The following is a 16,654-nucleotide window of genomic DNA, read 5'->3' as shown; positions in this document are numbered from 1 at the left end:
TATGTTACTGGTTTCCAGTGTGGACTTAACTTATGCAGAAGATAAAAATATGACAAGAAAGAAAACTGTGAACAAAGCAACATTTCTGACCCATGTTTTCGAGAGAACAAAATAGTCACTTCCACTGTGGCTATTTGATTAAATGCAATAAATTATGTGTGGCATAGTGTGTGGATAAAATGGCAAATTTTATCTTTGCTATCGATTAGCGTGGAGGTAATCGTATCCAATTGTTTTGATAGCAGGCTTTGAGTTATTTCATTTCGGGATAAACATGACCTTTGGTCATAATACATACATAATACTTTTTTGATGTAATGGAGGCCAACTAGTAGAGCTGTGCGAGTAATCAGTCGCTCATTATGATTTAAAGAAACATGCACCGAAACGGGTCACTGTGAACAGAGCTGTTTTTGAGGAGGTAAAAATGGCGTTGTTTTACACAACCATTGAGGAATTTTAACCAAAGTACTGTATATTACAAACTTTACATGAAGACCCTAAAGAATCATACCAACTTGTGGAAGATGGGCATCCGATGTGCAACTGGCTGGATATTATACATGTATTTACTGTCACTTTTGATCAATTTAATGTGTCCTTGCTAAATGACCCCAACTGTTAGAATGAACGGTAGTATATTTTTTGGTGCACATCTTGGTGTTTAGATCCAACTTTTGTTAATGTAATAGATTCTTATGTTTGCATTACAGTACATAGTTGGGCAACTGGGTTGTTCGGTACCAACTTAACGGTTTACTCCTTCGTCAGCTTTTGGTATGTGATAAACATCTATACTAGAATGTCAGCTTGCGTGAAAATGATTTATGAATGCTCTTCTTATGAAAGAATGAATTGAAATAACAGTGAGACTCCAAAACAATCACCCATTAGTTTACAGATGTTAGGCCTGCTAAAAAATTCAAAGGGGGTTTAATGCTAACAGCACCAAACTAACACAAATCAAAATGGTTCTTACATTATTTAGAAAGAAAGAGATCTACTCTGCCTTTAAGTCTGCAGATATTACCTCTAGCCTTTAAAAGCTAAAACATACCGTGCAGCCCTGACAACCGCACAGTGAGCCATTACAGCTCAGAGGAAAGTGCCACTGCCACGAGAGTGTAATTTGGACTCAATTAAATCAACTCCCTGCTGTTAAGGTCCTCAGTATCACTCTATCACAGGGCTCCAGAAGGCCTCTGTCCTCGCATCTCAAAGCACACATGGACATAATTATTTCCTTAATTGCAAACTTCACTTTTGCCTCAGACTGAGCGGCCATCATAAGAATTATTATGTGACAGGGTTGTTAGTTTTCCACTCCTGAAGGATGATGGGGGATAATGGATTTGTATGGAAATGGAAGAGAAAGACTTCCCTGAGACTGACACGTGTAAGTACACTCAGGCATCAGGCATTCACAGGTAACTCTTGTATTGGCAGCTTGTCTTGTATTCTCAAGATGAGAATCTATACTTCACGTCTCCCGCTGTCACAGGATGTGAGAGGCACATCTAGAGCTCTATGGATGTTTTAGATGAGGAGAATTCAATACGGAATTGTGGTAATTCCCCACTCAATTAAAAGAAAGTTCTGTGGAATCCTCATGTACACTTAATTTATCAAGAAAACACAGACATAGAGTAGAAGTCTGATATGTGTATTTATACAGTCAGAGAGCAAATACCTATGTAATGCTTTAGCTCTCTCTGCTTTGTTTCCCTAGTCTTGTGTATTATCCCAAGCTTTTATTAAGTATTGATCAAGGTCTGTTTAAAGAAGGTTTACATGATCAAAGAAATGGGAATGGAATGAGCCTGACTTGTTCTTTAATTAAACACATCAGAAGTAATTGAATGATGCCCCGTAGACAGGTCGACCTGTTCTGTCATTCTTTTGCCATTGATGGTTACAGTGTCTCATTGCACTGAACGGTTCTGTTACTTAATTGAACGTTTAAGGACTGCTGTAGTCATCAGCATGGATTTGCTTAATACTGTAGTAGTGTGTTGTTTTGTTAGATCTTAAAGACCAAAACCAGGGGTTTACTTTCACTCCTCTCTGACTTTTTTGTTGCTTTTCAGTTTGTACAGTGTCACTTCAGTGATATATATATATATATATATATATATATATATATATATATATATATATATATATATATATGCGGCCTCGAAATGCACCCTTCTTTTCTCGGGCAATGAAGGATACAAAAGATGGACCCTACGCGGCCTTGCGTTTCACAGGATTCATTATGCACTAGTGACGACAGGAGTTTTTTGATAAGCATAAGAGACTTCTATTAAAAACATAAAAAAAACTCCAAACTTTTGAACAGTATTTCTGTTATATATAATATATTTTAAATATTTTATATTTTTCATATACAAATTAATATATATATATTTTAAAGTACTTTCTTATGAAAGTCATACTGTAGCTTAAAGCTGATTTATTTAATGTGGAGCGGGTTGGCAGTGTTGTCCTTGGAATATTCTTTTTATTCTTCAGAGCGAATTTGAGGTAATTTTAGCATGATTTTTGTGTTAAGTGAACAAATAATGAGATATTAATTTTGTATATCATATATAGACTCTCTGAACTTTCTCCATCTCTCACTGTTGCTTTCTTTCTCTCTTCTCTACATACAGAGACATACATACATCATCAATGCCGTGCTCCTCTTGGCTCTCCATTAGACAGTCAATGAGTATCCACACTGCAAGACCACAACCAAAATATTCCTGAAATTAATCTCAGGTGGCCAAAAAAATTAAAGCCCTAGCAAAATTGCACAGTGTTCGTGTGCGAAAATATGATATTCCCTTCAGTATTTTAGGCAAAATGATAGATTATTCACTCACACTTACTCTCAAAATCTCTTCCGTCTGGTTTGTGTCTCAGTTTCTCTTGCTCTTTTACACACTTGATCTCTTATTCATTCACTCACTCACTTACCCGCTCATTCGTTCAGTTACTCATCTGCGCACACATACACACACTGGGCAAAAGAGGCTGGATATAATCAATCATTTTGGAGAAAATCACAGCACGCAATCTCCTCTGCTCAAACCTGCATAAATGTGGTATTAGGGACACGAGTGTCATTGGCTTGATGAATCACCAGAGGACTAACGATTATGGAGATCACTATTGACTGGTCATTCATCTCCATGGCTTTCAGATTCATGCTTGGAGATCGCAGCATAGACACAAGCTTTCTTTCTTTCTTTCTTTCTTTCTTTCTTCAAGCTATTCTTACGAGTGTCCTGGTTGGATGATGTTAGGTGGTTGCACATTAAGAAGTTTTGACATAGGTGTCTTGTATGTATAATTTTCTAATTTTAATAAAGTTCTTTTTTGTTCTTCGTTTAGGGGTTAAACGAAGTACGAAATACGTGAGCAGAGATATACTGTTAGTGAACATCTGACGCCGCCCTCACTGCTGAGAGTGACGGTTTGATGAATATGTAAATATGTGCTGCGCGCTTTCCTCTCAATTGCAAAATAAACGCACAACAAAATTCAGAAAACAGCAAGCATTTTTTAATAAAGCATAAGAAAAGAATCTGATCATAGCAACAATATGTTTGCACGAGCTCTGCAATTCGGCACTCTAGTCGCATGCTTATTTATATAGCACTTCATACAATAGATGGCTTAAAATCTCCTGTGGTGAAAATCAAGCTTTTAATGTTGTTTATTTGTCTATGTGGTGTTTTTAATATGCTTTAAGACAAACCATGTGCAAATTAAGTCAACACCATTGTTGAGTATTTTCTCCTTAAAACTGCAGTGAACAAAAACGCGGCTTGAAAACGCTGGTGTTTCTGACGTCACAAACTACCTTGTAACTAATCACGTCAAGGTGTGATCATCACCGAGTGGATCTCTGAGCTGGTGCTAGTGAGTGGAGGCGGGGATAATTTGCATATGAGGCAAGGGTGTAGAGTTACATTCAAGCTATTTTAAAGGAACACTTAACCCATTTGCATTAAGCTTTGTATCGTTAGAAACCCAGTCATATTTTTGAATGGTCGTGCATTATTCCCTTATTTTCCCCTGAGACGGGAGAAATAAGGATTTCAGTGTTGCAGTTCCTGCTTATAATGATGTAAAAATCATCATTTTGCGTCATTCTAAGCAGGAAGTCCCATATCTTTGTAGAGGGGTTGAGACTACAAACACTCATTCCTCATTTTTCCAGGGGGTGGGACCCATTATCCACCATCTTGTTTGGAAGCTAAGCTAACAGGCACTGTGGAGCCAGATGTGAAGTTACGACAATGGCGGAAGGTACTCAATATGATATGGAAGATGAGGATTTCGAAAGTCTGATGCTCGAATCAGATGTTCATGGCTACCTTTACCTTTTACCTTTAATATAGCGAAGAGCAGCTGAGGCTGATGGAGGAACAGGAGGTGGCTGCTGCAGAAGACCTGCCTGTTGCGGACGAGGAGCCCGGACTGGCTCGAGCTGGGGCAGACTGGTGATGCCTGTGCTCTCACTGTGCGCCTACGGACACAGAGGTAGAGTCCGTCTGCTGCAAAGAATTTAAACGATGCCAGTTTCTCCTGGACAAAATCTCTGAATCAGACAAGGACACGGACGTTTGTGTTGTGAACCATCCTAGTTTCTGGATTAGTGGGAGTGGCTTGCGGAGCTGTGCAATGTGGTGCATTGTGAGAGTTGTTGTCTTCCATACAAATGCGCCCTAAAGTTACTTTCTGTCTTTCCTCGGTCAAGAAGGCATCAAATTCGAAATTTATGTTACAGTTCGACTACACATATGACCCACTTTCAATAAAGATTAATGTTCCCACGGGTGAAATGCTCCTTTTTAAAGGGAAACTCCACTTTTTTTGGGAAATAGGCTCATTTTACAACTCCCCCAGAGTTAAACAGTTGAGTCTTACCGTTTTCGAATCCATTCAGCCGAACTCCGGGTCTGGCGGTACCACTTTTAGCATAGCTTAGCATAGATCATTGAATCGGACAGGACCATTAGCATCTCTCTCAAAAAAATGACCAAAGAGTTTTCGATATTTTTCCTATTTAAAACTTGACTCTTCTGTAGTTACATCGTGTACTAAGACCGACGGAAAATGAAAAGTTGCGATTTTCTAGGCTGATATGGCTAGGAACTATACTCTCATTCCTGCGTAATAATCAAGAAACTTTGCTGCCGTACCATGAGTCCAGCAGGCGTAATGATATGACGCAGCACCTGAAAATAGTCCCCAGCTCGGTAACTTCCAACGTGACCGGGACTAAATTTGTCTAACCCTATTAAACCTATTTTCAGGCGCTGCCTCATATCATTACGCCTGCTGGACTCATGGTACGGCAGCAAAGTTTCTTGATTATTACGCAGGAATGAGAGTATAGTTCCTAGCCATATCAGCCTAGAAAATCGCAACTTTACATTTTCCGTCGGTCTTAGTACACGATGTAACTATATTAGGGATGCACCGATCCGATACTGCCATTTTTGGCGGATCGGGTATCGGTCAGACAAGGCCGATCCAAATCCGATATTGTGCGTATATACTATTCAGTGTTATTGTTAAGCCCCACAAAAGACACACAAACATTATAAAGCACCATAAGTTTTCGTGCACAATATTATAAGTGTTCTGAAGCCATTATATAGTATAATGTGAGATATAAATTAATATTTAAGTCGTTAAATTCAAGATCACGTAAACGTTTCCCTCAGCTGCGGCTGTCAATCATTCTCCATTCAGCACTCAAACAGCGCGTCGCGTTCGGTTACGACAGTTAACACGATGAAACTCTCTCCAAGATGATTCAATGTTAGCCTACTATTATAATACTTGATCTGTAGATAAATCTATGGTTTCGCATAAAACAACTTTATCTTGCTGGACTTTATTGCTGTACCTTAATCATGTTACTTTCTAAGGGTGTCTGTTAGATCACAACACTGGAGTAAAGTCAGGTACTATTTGTTCTTCATGCGCACAGTAACTGAAATTTAAAACTGTTAAAAGAAAATGCTGAATAGACTATTGCATAGATAGATACTGTATAATACACTACGCATCAATATGTATTTTCTTTGTGCTTTAAAGGGGCACCAGGCAACTCTTGAGTGTTTTTTCTCTACGAAGCTCCCCCTAGTGTCTGGTAGTAAATGCTTTCATACACTCTGTCGTAAAAACGAACTGTTGTCACCCCACCCCCCTCGCCACGAGCAAACCAGCTGATCAGCTGTCAACCCAGCTGAGCAGAGGAACCGGCTATTTCAAAGCCAGTTATGTCTACCGAGGCAAGTAAAGCAATATTTTCTTTCCAACTGATGGCGATTTTTTTTTTTTTTATTGTGTTGTCATGCATACTAGTATTTTTACCGGGAACGAACGATATGAACGAGGCGAACTACTGCTTTCGTGTTTGTTTGTTTTTGGGAGAGTGGGCATGAGCATAAAATATATATATATCGGAGGCTAATATTTGTCTAAAGTTATATTAGTAAGGTCTATAAGTTAATCTGGTAGAATGATGGTTTACCTTTGCTTGTCTAAGAAAACATCCGAACGTTTTTTCTAGCTCGATCATGATATGTGCAACATGTTTATTGCCTATTATCAGACGCGTTGACTTAGTGACATAAAATAAAAGTGTAAGTTACACAAATAAAACCTACAGAGGAACGGCCACACAACTACAGAAATCAAACGTGTTTGCTAATGACAATGCCTAACATCAAAGTTATAGTATCTAGCGTAACGTTACTAGTAAGCCCGTAACAGACAGCGATCATAATAAAAAAAAACTTTACAGACAATAGCAAACATCCTGAGGTCACAATTACTTGAAATTTAAATATTAAACACAGTTTATTCCAAAGATACTTACAAGTGCAACAGCAATAAGGCCAGGTCAGCATCCGTTTTGCAGGCTTCTGTTTCTCTCAGTTCTCACCATTCTGAAAAAGCCGGTCCGATATTTAACTTTACTCGAGTCTGACTTATTGCTCGGTCAGTCTCCCGTTTCCTCTTTCGTTGGTCCTCCGACAAAGATTTCCTAGCTTTCTGCTTCTTTTTACAGGCTCAGCCATAACTAAATCTATCGTTGCCCTTTGCTTAGCTAGCCGGTGCTTGAATGGGGGCGTGTAATTTCGTGTGCAGTGCCGTCAAGCAATTCGTTTCATCGCGAGACCTGATATCACGCGATACTTCCTGGAACACGACCCGCGTCCCAAAGTTGCAAGTGAGTTTTTTCCGCTCTCGGGCACCAGGGGGGTGCGAAACCACCACCATTCAACCCGAAATAAGTAATATAACCATTCCACTGACTCCGAAGCTGTTCAGTTAAGGTTAAAACGTTACCTAGAGCCCCTTTAAACTTTTCAATGCGGACTCGACGCGCTGCGCGCTGTGACTCGTGTTGCTTCAAGCGCATCATTCTGCGCTCCCACAGGCCAATTAATGTCACGTGACCTCCCCGGAGACGCCATCTTTGAGGGCAAAAGCTGCTGTGTTTACAATGTTTTACCATACTGTCTATGAGTTTTACAAGCAAATTTCGAATATTTCTTTCTATTTATAATGTTACGAAAATCATGAAGAGACAAAGTGACAGAGATTATAAAGAGATTCTATTAACACAAGATATAGAGAGGTACAATGCGAAAATTTCAGTCATAAATGGTGTGGATCCGTATGCGCTAACAAAGGAAGCACTGAGCACTGATTATGCAGCTTTGCCTCAGATACAGTATTATCATGTGTACCATTATCTGGTATTGGCTAGGAGTTTTAATACATGTGAGCAATTCCGAGCCTGGAAATATGTGCATGAATATGAATATACACGGTATGAAAATAAAAAAACTTGCGTGCAAATTAATTAATTAATGTAATGCGGAACTACTTTATACGCGGGTTCTTTAGGGACATAATCTGAGATTGCCATGCTGGAATGTGTGTGTGTGTGTGAGTGAGAGAGAGAGAGAGTCGCGGGCGCGATCGAACAGTGGAAACAATGTTGTTTTTGTATGTTTTTAATATCTCGTCATTTTGTTCATACAGGACATAATTCAAATTGCAAAGTGTTAACTTATATTTGTGTACACTCGCAATAAAAAACAACAAATTCTTGCGTGTTTTGAGGGAGTTTCTTTCCTGTTTATCCTCGCCAGCCATAACCTCCGTCGTTGTTCTGACAAAAGCTTAGTCTTCTCACATTCATGAAGTCTAATGACGGGTATACTGTAAAATCCAAATTTAACTGAGCCTCCAACACAATTTAAACATCCATTGACCCAGCAGGAGATCACCATTTTCACTTTTTATCACAAAATTAACTCGCTTCAGCTTCTTCTACTATTGTTCTGCCCACAGAAATGGCGCCGGGTCGGCAAATGCCCGTATGTTGTGACGTCATGTGGGAACTATGTATTGGAGCCTTTCATATCATAATACAGTGACGCAATGAAACATTATCAATAGCCGTTCTTGTTCTGGCCTATCTATTATGTTGCTACCTCATTAAATAGCTGTGCTATACATTTAAAAAATGTCTCAATTTTATTGTAGGCTATAAAATAATTTATATTTTTGATTTTTGTTGTTGTTTTTCATGAATGTATTTTATAACAATACAAAGAGCAATGTGTAAAGTTTTACCAGATTTAGTGTTACACTTATTGTCTCTAATTTGTTCCCCACTAAACATTTTTTTTTCACAAAATGTTCAAATTTTATACAATTATTGTGCACTCGTGATTTTTCTAGACTAAATTTTACTGCTGAATTATCCACTAATCTAGTTTATAATAGCATTTATGTCAGATTATGATCATATATTTTTTGTTGTTGTTTTTCTTTTTTTCAGTTCTTATTATCAGTTCAACACAGAGTTATAGAAATTCTACTTGATTAAAAAAAAACTGCGCTGGTATTGGTACGGATCGGTATCGGCCGATACTCAGAATTTTTGGTATCGGATCGGATCGGTTCTGAAAAAATGGTATCGTTGTATCCCTAAACTATATCGGGACCTTTATATTCAAAGGGGTAATTCTTCAAATTTGCCCAAAGTTAGAAATCTAATAGACTTAAGTAATAGACATCTAATAGACATTGTCTAATTAGAATACACAGTTTTACAGAGAGCATAATTAAGCCTAACAGTAAGTAGCTCACCAATGGCCAAGTTTTTGAAAAAACTGTCACCTCAGATGAAGCAATTCCTCTTGTTAACCGCACTATATTTGGAAGGTTACACCATGCCATGGTGAGTCTTTGGAAGTCATCTAGAGACATCAGATTTAATTAGGAACACTGATTCGGTGAAATGCCACCTCAAGGTCACTGTAGAATGTGTCTGTAATTTCCAACATGTAATTGTTCATTGATGTGCTGCTGTATATGTATGTCAGATCTTTTAGTAGATTTTTTTTACTGTTACAATCTTTAATTTGACCACCATTCTGCTAATCAAAGAAAGCCTTTATCACACTTTTTATGCTTGTGAAGCGAATGTTCAAACACTATCAAAAGTAGCAGAATTATTGTTTTGTTTTTTGATATACAATTCATTACAAATACATCATCAAACAGGGGAAGTACATATTGTATGTGGGAATGCTACTTTATCCATCCATCAATGCATTCTCCAAAACGCTTATCCTATGTCGGGTTACGGAGCCAGTCTATTGCAGATCTCCTTTCAAAAGTCTTTGAAAAATAAAAGAAGATAACTTTTTTTGTTGTTGTTGTTTTTTTTTTTAATAATCTCTAAAATTGTTCAAATATCATCTTTTGACCAGAGTTTGATGACACAAAAATCACTGGTTAAAATGCCTTGAACATGGAACAATACTACCCTGTTATAGAGGAATGAGTGACTGGGAAAGTGTTCACAAACACTGTCATTAAAATGTCTGGAGTCAGTAAGGTGTTTTCTTTTCTTTTAAGAAATTAATACTTTTATTTAGGAAGGATAAATTAAATTAATCAAAAGTGACAGTAAATACATTTATAATCTTGCAAAAGATTTGTATTTCAAATAAATGCTGTTATATTGAACTTTCTATTCATCATGGAATCGAATCCTGGAAAAATCCTGGAAAAAAAACGGATCAAGGTTTCCACAAAAATATTAAGCAACACACCTGTTTTCAACATAAGAAATGTTTCTTGAGCACAAAATCAGCATACAACAACATAAATTACAGATGATCTGATTAGGTTTGAAATACAATCAGAGGTTTATATGCTGCAACCACAGCAACAGTGAATACAAAAGTAAGAGTAAAATCAGCTCTTCTCCTTTAGCAGTTTAGTTTGGTATATTCATCCTCTGCAGCTCATTCTCCCTCATGGACCATATCTCTTTGCCCTCACAATTGCTTCACTGTTTACCACCTCAGATACTGTTGTACTGTATATTGATAAATAAGGTGACCTACAGTTCGTAGTAAGATTCATTGTCATATTCAGTTAAGTTGACTGGTGGCAATCCATTCACATGGATGCAGGCAGGATGTTGAAAATGCTGCTATTCAGAGTCGAATGTGATGACACATATTGTGATTGAATGCCTAAAGCTGAAAAGTATAGCAATTTTGGTATTTAAAATAGTCATATCTGTATTTTGGATCAGTAAATGGTCATGCAGTAAACTATGTCTATGTAATGGCAGAAGAAAAAAAAAAAGATTTTTTAAAACATTCATTAATATGTGTCTCCTTACTGACAACCTGACATATTTCACTGGCATTTTTGCATGTAGCATTTAGTATATTTCTCAAGTCTTTCAAAAGGCAGTGATAACCATTATATTGCAATCATTAGAAATTGTATTTTGTTTGAGTACATCCATATCAAAACGTTTTCTGTGCATGTATCACCCTCAGTGATTTCATGTCCAAATCATTTGTTTTCAAACAGACAGCTGTGCCCTCATATAATGAGAAATTACAGTGTTACTCGTCCCCACTAGAGGGTACAAATGAGTCCAGCGGTGATGGATTAGCTGGAAAAAGAGACATTTAGTACTGTCCCAGAAATTGTGTTTCGAGGATTCAAGCAGACCGTTTCCAGAACAATGTTTGCAGAAGATCTATTGAAGAATTAGAGTTTGATGGGAGTGACCTTAACAGTGTTTGTCATAAAGTTTAATTGGAAATTCTGTAGGTATGACGTTTATGTCCGTCTAAATGGGTGACAAATATGTAATATGTTAATGTGTTATTGCGGCACATTTGCTGCCAGTAAGAAGCGAAAAACATTATAAACAGTGTCAGTCAATGCCAAATATTAGTATCTTGTCTTATACAATACACAAAGCTATCACTTAAAACGTCCTTCAAGGTGGTTGATTTTCAACATCAATTTTCATAATATTTTTGAGCAAAAAAAGTTTCATAGACATGGTGAAACATTACATATTCACGTATTGAGTATACACTGCAATTTTGGGCCAGCCTGGCTCCTCTGCAGATAGAAGTGTATTACTTTTCTGTTGTTGTCTTTCAGTACAAGGCAAGCTACTGATCAAGCTGGCTTTCATGCAGATAATAGCACTTCCTGCTGGGAGAGAGTTTGATGTGCTGGTGTTTGGCATGAAGACTTAGATGCAAGGCTCTGGTGAGTGGAACAGCTTGCCTTGAGAGATAACTCCATCTCAGCATGAGGTCTGAGGGCTGGGACGCATGAGGAGGGCACTACCGCTCCCCCTGCTGAGTCCAAAAACCTCTGGACTCCAACTCTGGATTCTGTTCTTGCTGGACTCCATGACATGCAAAGGGCGACAGATGATAAAAGAGTAATTCAGAGAAAGAACGAGGAGATAAAAGTGGAGTTTTTAATGGAAAATAAAAGAGCTGAAAAGAATATGAGGGCAGAGACAGAAAGAAGAATGAGTCTGAAAAAAAGACTAGACTGGTGTGGGGGAGGAGAAATGGGGGCGGCTGATGCGAAAACAAGAGATACCGGAAGAGAGCAAAAAACAGAGAAGGGCAAAAGGAAAACGACAGACGCCTCAAGCTCTCTTTCAATTGGGATTAAGTAGCTGGGGCTTTTGTAATTAATGATCTTCATTCTTTACACACAGCTACTGTGAGAGCTGTCATTTCACAGCCGTCAAAGTGCGATTCATATGCCATGTGCTTTTCGCATCAGCTCTTTGATGAAAGCCAAAAGGCCCTCTAATGTCCTCTAAGCAGGGACAACTACATGAAAAATGCCACTGCAGGCCAGTCTTCGGGGAGATGATGCCACATAGAAACCTCACCATCTGTACCGCTAATTAACTGATTAACTAAAGCCAAATTAGCTTTTATTTTAAGGGAAAACCCAGTCAATTGCCATAAGACAAGTGCAAATTCATTATGCTGGTTTAATGATCACATAAAATATCACAATTTCCATTCAAAACAATGGGATTTTAGTTGCTTGTTGAATATGTATTGGATCTTAATTTCGAAGTTCATTTAACCCTCATGTTCTGTTTGGGCTCTGACAGACCCCCAAGGCAATGTTACTTAAAAAATGCATTTAACATTCAAGCATCAGATTGCGTAATGTTTTCCTGTAAAAACTGGTAATAAGGAAACTTGATAACATGCTTCAATCAGCCTCCATAAAAAAAACAAAATAAAAAAAAAAACATTACTTTGGAGTCTCAGAGACACTAGATATTACATATGAATTTGGCAAGTTTTCACATAATATTCTTTGACCACGTACACACTGTAAAGATGCAATCCTGTTACTGTATGCAATGTATGTACTGTATACTTTATACAATGTGTTTTTGCAACAAGGTTAGAGAATTACATAATTCATCTCTCGCTTTCCATACACACACACACATATATGTGTGTATGGAATTTTGGAAAAAAAAATTTTTTACAAACATAAACCAGTAAATCTCAACTTAGTAGTGAAGCAATGTACATTGTGTGATTTCCATTAGAAGTCTGTGATACCAGTATTTAAGTTTCCTTCCATTTATTGAAATGTATTATCTATTTATGGTGAAATTCTTGTTGTTTAGCCTATATAAAATGATTACATACAAATGAAAGAGAAAACCAGACTTGTTCAGTATTCAGCGATGCTCCGGGTCCTTGTGCAGTTAATGACACTGCCTGTCTATCGCGCGGATCCCGCGCTAACGACCCGTCCTCTCATCAGCACCGCAGCGCGAGCTCACACACACACACACACACAGGGAGAACAGAGGAGTGGTACAGTCCTTGGCTTCATCACATGTGTTTCGGACACAGCTAGCACTAACGCTTCTTGACTTAGTGCTTCTGGGTTCACCGGGTCCAGATCGTTGTCTCGTTATTTAGACAGTATTTGTGGCTGGTCGTTTGCGGAAGAATTCCCCCCCGCTCGAGAGCACTCAGTGTGTGAGAGACGCGGGAAGGCGTGACTGCGGGAAATTTATCGTCCTAACCGTTATTTTACCTCATCTCACAGCTGCTGCTTTTAATAAGTTTGGATACCTACTGTAAAGTTTTTTTTTCATCTCGTTCCACTACAATGGGGATCTAAACCGAATTTTACAAGGTAAGAAATGATATGAGAAACATTAGTGTCAGGTTACTTTTGTTTCATGTTGCTTTTACTTGTTAGTTGGTGCAGTTGGATAACGTTTGCCAATATGTATCACTACACATTGATATCAGTATCAATATCACTACATTTGATGCCACTGTTTTTAATAAATAAACGTATAGCCTTTCAAGTAGGCTAGTGAGTGTTTTATTGAAACGTTTGCAGCTGCAATTTGCAAGTTGGAATCCTCAGTGTCTTCATACACTTTAATGGCATGAATTCCGCCCAGCTGCACGGAAATAACCAGACTCAAACTTGTTGCAATTTGCCACCTTGGGGAATGAAATTCATGCTTAGAATAGCTGGAATGGACTGATGACCTGTCCTACGTCCCACAGCCTCTTACTGTAGGCTACTTGACATGCCATGAAAATGTTTGCAAATGTATTTGTGCACAAACAGGTAGTTAACCATTTATCTTCAGTGCACAAAACCATGGTGCGGATTATGGGGGCGTATTTCAGGGCTTGAATTTCCTCAAATTAAGTCAAAAGAAAAGGTTGGGGAGGTGGGGAGTATTTTTTTTAAAATGTTCCCCATACAACCATAGGTCTCAACACTTTCTTCAGTTGCAAAATGATTTTAAAAAAAAAATAGACAAGGCAGTGACAAGTTAGTCAGCGCGCGTACAGCCTATTTCTGACAAAGTTTAGCGAACAAGTCGCATTCGCTGTTGCGATCTGTTTAGGGCGGCAAGTCGGAAAATTACGTCAAATTATATTTTTAAAAATATATATTAGGCTACAAATACATCACAAAACAAGTAGTGACGTTTAAAATGTTAACTGTAAATTGGCGCTGCTAGCACAGCGACCGTCAAATAACAATCTCTGTTGCACGAGACAGTTTCCACAGCATCGTTAATTACCTTTTACCTTTTATTAATTTTACATACATTTAAATGAGGCCTATACGAATTTTAAACAGTTAACAGCATTTAACAGTAGCCCAAAGAAGCATCAATGAAACGTGATAACGATATCTCAATTTCAATTACAACACATTACGACCATGGTTTCATTGTTTTCTTTATGAGACGATGATAATTGAGAAATTATCAGATTGAAGTGGTCTAGCTAATCTGATCCTTGGTTCATAGACTCCTTAAAGGAGCCAGTTAAGTGACTGAATATAGTAGCCTATACTGAACCATTAATTTGCAATAGCCTACCGTTTAAACGACGTTGCAGTTATATTATTGTCTTAGATCACTTATACTACATGGAGATGAGCATATGACTAATTGAGCTAATTTGTCATCAAGGGCACTGGTGGCACAAAACGATTTACAAGGCAATACTTCATCAAATCAGTTCAACAAGGATTATGAAGGGCTCTCATTAGACCCAGATAAAGATTATAGAACAGTTATCAACTAAGGTATGACTAAAATAGATTTTCAAAGCCTTTTGCAATAGCATTGATTCATTTAAACCGATTCCATTTATGTTCATTATAACGCCGACAGCTCCTTAAAGAACATATTGTGATTGAAACCCCATCAATTTTGCTTTTACACGCTAGAAAAAATAAAGACCTCATTGTGATATATAACAAAAGAAGCACAACATCAGAAAAAAAGGTTTGTTGTGACTGAAAAGGTACTCGAGTAGAGGCCTGCCATTTTGATTTGTGCTCTGATGATCTCGATCATCTGATACAGAAACCGTGTGTAGTTGATATTCACATTCTGTAGGTCCATAGATTCAAGAAATAAGACAATGGCGCTTTGAAGCCCAGCAAATACTCAGCCAGTTCATACTATGATTTTACAGTTTTTCTTTGGCACATTAAAAATAGAGGTCACATTGTGAACATACTAGACCCCTGATTGCAGAGAAAACCACATCATCCTCTGATTAAGGAAAAGCACATTTGTCGTCTGGTTTGGGGATGAAAAAGGACAGAGAGTGAGGAAAAAACAAAAGGTCACTAATGTCAGTTGCTTATTTAGAAGATATTGTCTCTCATGTATCACATATTCAGCTGGGAAGAGAGTGTTATAGCCTTTTACCTTGTATCAAACGGTTCAAATAACACTGATAAAGTCAAGCTTCAATGAAGTGAAAGTTTGCATTTAGCCCTGCTCCATGCTTCATAAATCATATGAATCTTATTTATTGTTTTACTGCAGAGTGAAAAACTCAACAACACCAAAATATCACCATCAAGTAGGCTTCCTTTTATGAAATCATATCGTATTTGTAGAAGTAACTCATAATGACTGTCCTCTTAGATGATGTTACCTTAGTCAGTCTTGCGGACTGGCATTTCGCTGATTGGCATGCAGTCCATCTATAAATGACAATTGTGTTAATTTTTATTGATACAAGTTTGAAAAAATACTCTGAAGGACTAGTTAGGCTACAATGACATTTTTGGCAGTTTATTGAGTAGAAAAGCCTTTGTCACTTCTTTCAATATTTGTTTATTTGCTTGATCACTCCAGGTGAAGGAGCTTTTCAAGTCCAGTGTAGAGAGAGATAGAGTGAATGACTGTGTGTGTGTGTGTGTGTGTGTCTATGAAAGTAGCTCAGCCATCAGTGCCTATTTCAATAGTGCTAAGCAAACAGGCGCAGGTTAATGTACCCTGACAAACACGCACTGCCAGCACGTCAGCCTCTGCGTTTCACATTTACACTATATTTATTCTGCATAATCACAGTGGACAGACCCGATCTCTGTTGGCTTAACATTGTCCAGGTTATCACAGTCTGTAAAGGATTAGTCTGATTTATCGTCTATACAAAAACGTCCCAATATGCCACATTTTTAAACTGTGGAGGATCTGAAAATTGTCCTTGGCTGAAATCCATTTATAGTGTTTGCTCTGGATTTATCCCTTTTTTAACCATTACATGCTTCGACTAACAAGAACACAAACAATTCTTTAACAAACAAGTTTGCGTAGATGCCAAGAGGCTGACACAAATACATCTGGCTCAATATTTGCTTCAAGCAACACAGTTTACCACCTCAGAGAATTAACAGCTAATCAATTTAAATGCACTGTAGATGAATCAGAGATGTTACTGTTTGCCGGCAGTTG

General features: G+C 37.9%; 1 protein-coding gene and 1 long non-coding RNA gene across 5 annotated transcripts in view; both read left to right on the top strand.

The window, feature by feature from the left end:
* Nucleotides 1–5,265, top strand: part of LOC311095214 — a 27,496-nt gene extending 22,231 nt beyond the window's left edge. The window contains exons 6-7 of the long non-coding RNA XR_014608792.1: nt 4,211–4,299; nt 4,392–5,265. This is a non-coding gene — a long non-coding RNA (uncharacterized lncRNA). The remainder of the gene's footprint in view (nt 1–4,210; nt 4,300–4,391) is intronic.
* A 7,964-nt stretch (nt 5,266–13,229) lies between these two features.
* LOC311095208 (teneurin-3) overlaps nt 13,230–16,654 on the top strand; it is a 143,681-nt gene continuing 140,256 nt past the window's right edge. For 3 of the 4 annotated variants that reach the window (XM_084133621.1, XM_084133620.1, XM_084133619.1), the window contains exon 1: nt 13,231–13,557. The gene's annotated coding sequence lies outside the window, so the exon portion shown is untranslated. Of the gene's footprint in view, nt 13,558–16,654 lie in introns of all 4 variants that reach the window. The other variant, XM_084133622.1, reaches the window with a different exon arrangement.

This window comes from Abramis brama (assembly GCF_963993115.1).
Source record: "Abramis brama genome assembly, chromosome: 13".
Classification (NCBI taxonomy): domain Eukaryota; kingdom Metazoa; phylum Chordata; class Actinopteri; order Cypriniformes; family Leuciscidae; genus Abramis; species Abramis brama.
Note: the sequence above shows the minus strand (reverse complement) of the source record. Positions and strands in the feature narration are given on the sequence as shown.